This window comes from Elephantulus edwardii, unplaced genomic scaffold (assembly GCF_000299155.1).
Source record: "Elephantulus edwardii isolate Elephantulus edwardi_28Jun2011 unplaced genomic scaffold, EleEdw1.0 scaffold00124, whole genome shotgun sequence".
Taxonomy (NCBI): Eukaryota; Metazoa; Chordata; class Mammalia; order Macroscelidea; family Macroscelididae; genus Elephantulus; species Elephantulus edwardii.
Window position 1 is genome coordinate 4,527,728 of NW_006399874.1, and position 6,564 is coordinate 4,534,291.

The following is a 6,564-nucleotide window of genomic DNA, read 5'->3' on the forward strand; positions in this document are numbered from 1 at the left end:
GCTCTTGCTCAAATGCTATTTCATTAATTTCTCCTGTATCTGCCAATACTTTTCAATACAGTGACTCAGTATATTCCTTCCATCTTTTAATACCTCCTGCATCATTTAACATTCTGCCTAAAGCATCCTTGATTGTAGTAACTAGAGGTTTGAATTTGTTCTCCAGTTCCTTGAGCTTAAGAAATGCTGAATGAGTTCGGCCCTTTTGATTTTCCAACTCAAGCTCCTCGCACATTTCATTGTAATCTGACTCATAGAGCCCTTTAATTTATAGAAACACCTCCCAGCACTTTTGTTAAATTATTTTTCATTTACAACCTACTTCCCAAAGGTAAAGGTGAGCATGACTATGTTGTAAGTAATAAAAGCTGGAGAACTCTTCCCACTCACCACTAATACTAGGTATTTGCAATGTGATGTCACTGACTAATGACTTTTAATGTCATAATGTGCTAATAAAATATTTCTGGTAAAGATCTCTTCTGTGATCCCAGGAATTACATTTGCAGGACTTACCTATGTGTAAATATCTCTGGTAAAGATCTCTTTTTGTGATCCAAGAACTTACATTTCTTTTAGTACCATTTTCTTTTAGGCAAACATATAAACAGCAAAACATACATCAACTCATCAGTTTCCACATATACACTTCAGTGACATTGGTAAAATCTTCAGGTTATCTCCTTCCAAATTCTTGGTATCTCCTTCCAAATTCTTTTATCATAATCAACACAAACCATAGGCCCCTAAAGATTACATCTAAAGTTTTGAGTTGCTGTTGTTCATTTGATGCATATAGAAAGTAATTTTTAAATAAAACCCACAATGTGCCAGGCATTTTCTTTTCTTTGATTAAGCTTCTCAATCTTTACAATAATTTCTTTTATTTCCATTTATTTTTTTAATTTTACATTAATTTTCATACAAAGTTCATATATATTGTGTTTCACACTGTCCTTCATTCACATTGTGTTTTATACAATCATACTCATTATGTGTTATAAAATCAATTACCATTAAACCATGCTCATCATTACCCTGTCTTTCCAGATCTCCACCATATCTTTCCCATTTTCTTTACATCTCCCCCGACACCCAGCAAAGTGTGTGACCCGATGATTTTCAATTCCCTGCTTGCCCTCAACTTTCTATTCTTATCCCTTTCCCCCTTGGATCCTGAATAAACATTTTACTAGTTATACTACTAGTTATACTTTTGTTTCTACAATAATGATTCTATGCAGTATTTATCCTTGTAAGGCTGAGTTCACTCAGCATAATACCCTCTTGTTTTTCCCAATTTAGTAATAATTGTCTAAATTGTTGCTCTCAAGTGCTACGTAGTATTGCATCTTGTGAATGTAACAATTTCTCAACCCATTTGACTATCAATGGACATTTGGGTTGTTTCCATGTTCTTGCAATTGTGAATAGTTCTGCTATAAACATTGGTGTGCAAATCTCTGTGCCTCTGTTCTAATTTCCTTAGGATATATTTCTAGGAGTGGAATAGCTGGGTCATATGGATTTTCTGTGATAAGTTTTTGAGGAAACACAAAACTGCCTTTAAGAGTGGTTGTACCATTTTACTATCCCACCGACAGGATATGACACTCCACATCCTTTCCAACATTTTTTGCTTGCTGTCCTACTAAACTTTGCCACTGCTACTGGGATGAGATGTTATTTCATTATGGTTTTGATTTGCACCTCTCTTATTGTTAGGAATTTTGAGCATTTTCCCATGTGTCTGTTGCCCATCCAAATGTCTTACTCTGAAAAGTCTTTACATATCTTTAGTCAATTTTGTATTTGGGTTATCAGTCTTTTTCTTGTGGAGGCACTGAAGGATTCTGTAAACATTTTTTATAAGACCCTTGTCTGACATATAACGCCAAATACTCTTGTCCAGTCAGTGAATTTTCTTTTCATCCTATTGTAAAGAAAGTTTTTTATGTGTATAGGAATTTAACCTTTAGAAGGTCCAATTCATCAATTTTATTCTCTTCTGGTGGTGTATTTCTGGTTGTATTTGACAGCTTCTTTATCATAGGTGAGGTATCATAGGTGAGGTCTCGATTTCTCATTTATGAGCTTTCTGATTTTGGGCTTTCTGCCTAGGTTATCCATCTTGAGTTGATTTTTTGTGTGTGTTTAATGAGAGGTGGGTGTAAATCCTGCTTCAGCTTTCTGCAGATGGCAGCCCAGTTTTGCCAGCACCATTTATTGAAGAGGCTGTCATTTCCCCATTAGATAGAGTTTATTTCCTTGTTGATTATCAGTTGACTATTGACAGATGGGTTACTTTCTGGGTTCTTGATTTTGTTCCATTGGTCTATGTGTCTGTCGTTGTACCAGTGCCATGCTTTGGTTCTTACAGCTGAATGGTAGGTTTTGAGATCATGTACTGCTATACCTATCACTTCATTCTTGAGTTTCAGAAGTGCTTTGCTTGTTTATGGTCTTTCCTCTCCAAATATACTTGACAACTGCCTTTTGATCTCCTTGAAAATAATTTGGTATCTGTATTGGGATTGCATTAAACATGTAGACTAATTTTGGTAGGATTGTCATTTTCACTATATTGAGTCTTCTTATCCATGAACAGGGAATAATTTGCCATTTATTTAGGCTATTTTTATTGTTTCTTGCAGAAATGTTTTGTAGTTTTCTTTCTGAAGATCTTTTGTGTCTCTAGTTAGGTTTATTTCTAAGTATTTCAAATTTGTCTGGATGACTGACAGGAAAAGATTAAAATATTGTTTTCCCTTTCTCAAGAAGGGTGATCCAACGGAATTTTATTGAAAATTCTTGAACAATATCATTAATATCAAATGCAAGGCAAAATACTGGTGAAGATTATCCAAAATTGGCTAGAACAGCAAATTGACAGCAAACTTCCAGAGTTTAAGCTGGGATTAGAAGAGACCATGGCACCAGAGATATCATTGCTGAAGTCAGATGGATCCTGACTGAAAGGAGAGAACACCAAAAGAATATCTATGTGTGCTTTGTTGGCCACAAAAAGACATTTGACTGTGTGTATTATAACAAATTATGACTAACATTGAGGAAAATAGGCATCCCAGAACACTTTGTTGTGGTCATGGGAAATTGATACAGCGACCAATGAACGGTTGTCTGGAAAGAGCAAGGAAACACTGAATGCTTTAAAATTAAGAAAGGCGTGGGTCAGGGTTCTATCCTTTCTTCAAACCCATTCAAGTGAGTAGGTAGAGCAAATAATTTGAAAAGCAGTACTCTGAGAAGAATGTGATATGATAATTGGAGGAAGACTCAGTGTTGTGTTATGCAGATGACATAACTTATTGAAATTGAAGAGGACTTAAAACACTTGCTACAGAAGATCCAAGACTGCAGCCTTTAGTATGGATTACTTCTCACCATCAAGAAAATAAGAATTCTCCCCAGGGGACCAATAGGCAATATCATGATAGATGGAGAAAAGATTCAAATTGTCAACAATTTCAACTTTCTTAGATCCATAATCAACACACTTGCTACTAGCAGTAAGGACATCAAAAGATGTATTGTATTAGAAAATCTTTAAAGTCAGAGACCTCTTCAAATTACTGAGAACCAATTCGGTCAGTTTGAAGAATAAAGTACACTTGACTCAGGCTACAGTCTTTTCAGTCATTTGCTATGCATCCGATAACTGGATAATGAATGAGGATAACAGAAAAAGAATTGATAGCTTTGAGCTTTGGTGTTGGAGAAGAGTGCTGAATATCCCGAAAGAACAAACAGATATGTCTTGGAGAAAGTGAAGCTATAACACTCTTTGGAGGCAAATATGACAAATTTTTGTCTCACATATGTTGGCTGTGTTGTTCTTACTGTTTGTTGTCAAGTCAGAACCAATAATCCACAGCTAACCCTTCTGGAGGTTATCAGAGACAGTAAATCACATGGAAAGAAAATGTCCATCATTCTCCTATGGAGCAGTTGCTGGATTTGAAGCTTGTGTCTTTGGGATTGTAGCACAGCTTCTTACCTCTAGACCAGCAGAGCACCCATATGTCTTTGGGAAAACTATTCTTTGGATGAAAATATCATGTGCAAAAAAGTGGACAGTCGGTGAAAGATAGGAACACCCTTAATGAGATGGATTGATACAGTCACTGCCCCAATTGACTAAAGTATATTACAGATTATAAAGATGGTACTCAACTCAATGACATCTAATAATAACAGTTTACTTATTATTTAAATATACTTTATATTTTTTATTATATGTAGTGGGAAACCAGTTACATTGCCAACTCAAAGGCAGGTAGTTTGAATCCCTCAGGAGAAGGATGAGCAATTCACCTGCCTACCACCTGTCCCATGGGGTTTCCACCCTCTGAAAACCTATGGGAGAATCAGCCATCAGTTGGATCAAGCCTGCTGGCACAAAACAGTACAACATATTTAGTGAATGTGCAGTGGAATCTTTCTTTGTTTAGCTCTCCATTTTGTTGTTTTCATTGATTCTCATGATGGCTGTTTACCTACTTGTTCTGACTTTTTTCCTCTTTTCTTATGAATTTAGGATCCATGCATATTTTTAGTGGGAGTTCTTTGAGGCCTGTGTTAGAGATACAGTCTCTCAGAGAGCATCAGAATTTTAATCTCCACTGTGCCAATAAGAACAAAAACTAAATTGTCTTTCAGTTATGATTGCTCACATGAGTATATATGTATCCCTTACATATTGTGGGACTTCAGATCATAAGTTCACATGAAAGGTGGCCTGTGACTGCACTTCCCTGTACTTCCCAAGGTAATATGTCCTCACCAATTCCAGAGCCAAGGCAAAATTCCTTCAGTCTGGCCTTTCCTGATCTCCTGCTTTAAGAAAAAAACTTCACAGAAATACAGTGAGCCTAAGGATTTATATCTTGTCCCTTCAGTACAAGTAAAACCATAGTTCCAGGTCACTAGCAATCTTTCTCAGCTGGACTTATCTTTAAATAATTTCCTTTATTGTCTTAAAACCTCAACTATGCATTACCAAATGAATTATTTACACATATGTGTGTGAGTATGTGCATGTGAGCATGTGTTGGAAAAGAGAACTGAATATGTGTGAGTGTGTTTTGAAGAGAGTGTCAGCATGTATAGTATAAGATCTTCCTGGCTCCTTTTTTTTTTTTATTCTTTCGTCAGCTTCACTTTGGGTACAAGCTCTGGTGGTCTACTGAGGAAGGAGTGTGCTCCCAATTCAGTACATGCAGTTTGAATTCACTAGCTGTCTTCTGGAGAAAGACAGACAATCTCCTCCTGTGTGATTTACAGCCTCAGAAAACTCATTGTAGAGTCAGCTATACATCAGTTCTGACTTGATGACAAAGAGTTTTATTGTTTTTGGTGATGGTGGTTTTGGAGGGTTTTTTTGTTCTTTTTGTTGTTTTAGATAGGTAGTGTCAAAGAGAAGAAAATCACAGCAGTCTAGGTTTTAAATCAGTTCTACGACACTTTACCATTTTATAGTAGCCTCGTGAGTTGAAATGGAGTACCGTTTACATCTGATTAAACCTTCCATTCAGGTCCTGCTTCCAGATTAGCTGAGACTTGAGCACTTTCATTCTTGTACCTTTAAGTATAGTTTGCAGAATCTGAAGTTATAGTATGTCATTATATATACACACTGACCCATAGGGATGACTTTAGGCTAGCTGCTTATGTAAAGTTGGAACTAAGGCACAAAGATTAAGACATATGTCTAAATGTTTCTGTAATTTCTTAAATTTTAAAGGATATGTTTAATCTAGGTTGTCCTGTTTTGAATCTTCATCTTTAAAACAGCCTTTAAGAAATGTAACAAAGGACATTGGAGTTATTTTTGCAAAACCTTTTGCTCCTTTTTGAAATTGCTAACTTGGCTAGAGAGTTTTCCACCTAAATAAATACTGAAAAATACTGGCTTTTACCATTTCATTTTTTTCATCTCATCACTTTTTATACTCTCTTTCTAAATTGACCATAACCATTCTTGATAAGATGCACAGGTATAGTTAGCAATGTATTTACTTCATTGACAAAGGCATCTTTATTTCTAAATTTTAAAAGCTGGAAGCCAAAATTAAAAGAGATTTTGTGAAGAGTAAACACAAAAAAGAGAAACTGGAAATTGGATACAGGACCTGACCAAATGGTTCTGAGATGGTTACTTGGGTTTTGAAATGAAGTTGTCTTCTGCCTTGAATGAAATGGCAGCATGCACTGATTACTCACTGTCTTGGAAGAGGACATTTTCCAGATAGTACAATAATCAATGGACTCTTATATGAGGATAGTATATGTTGTTGTTGTTGTTGTTATGTGCCATCAAGTCGTTTGCGACTCATAGCGACCCTATATACAACAGCCCTAAACTCTGCTATGTCCTGTGCCAATCGCATGGCTCTGACACACCCATCCCGATTACCCCAGTTACTGAATCAATCCACCTCATAGAGGGTCTTCCCCTCCTGCGCTGTCCCTCCACCCTCCCAAGCATGATGTCCCTCTCCAAGGACCTCTCCCTCCTTACAACATGTCCAAAGTATGTCAGAC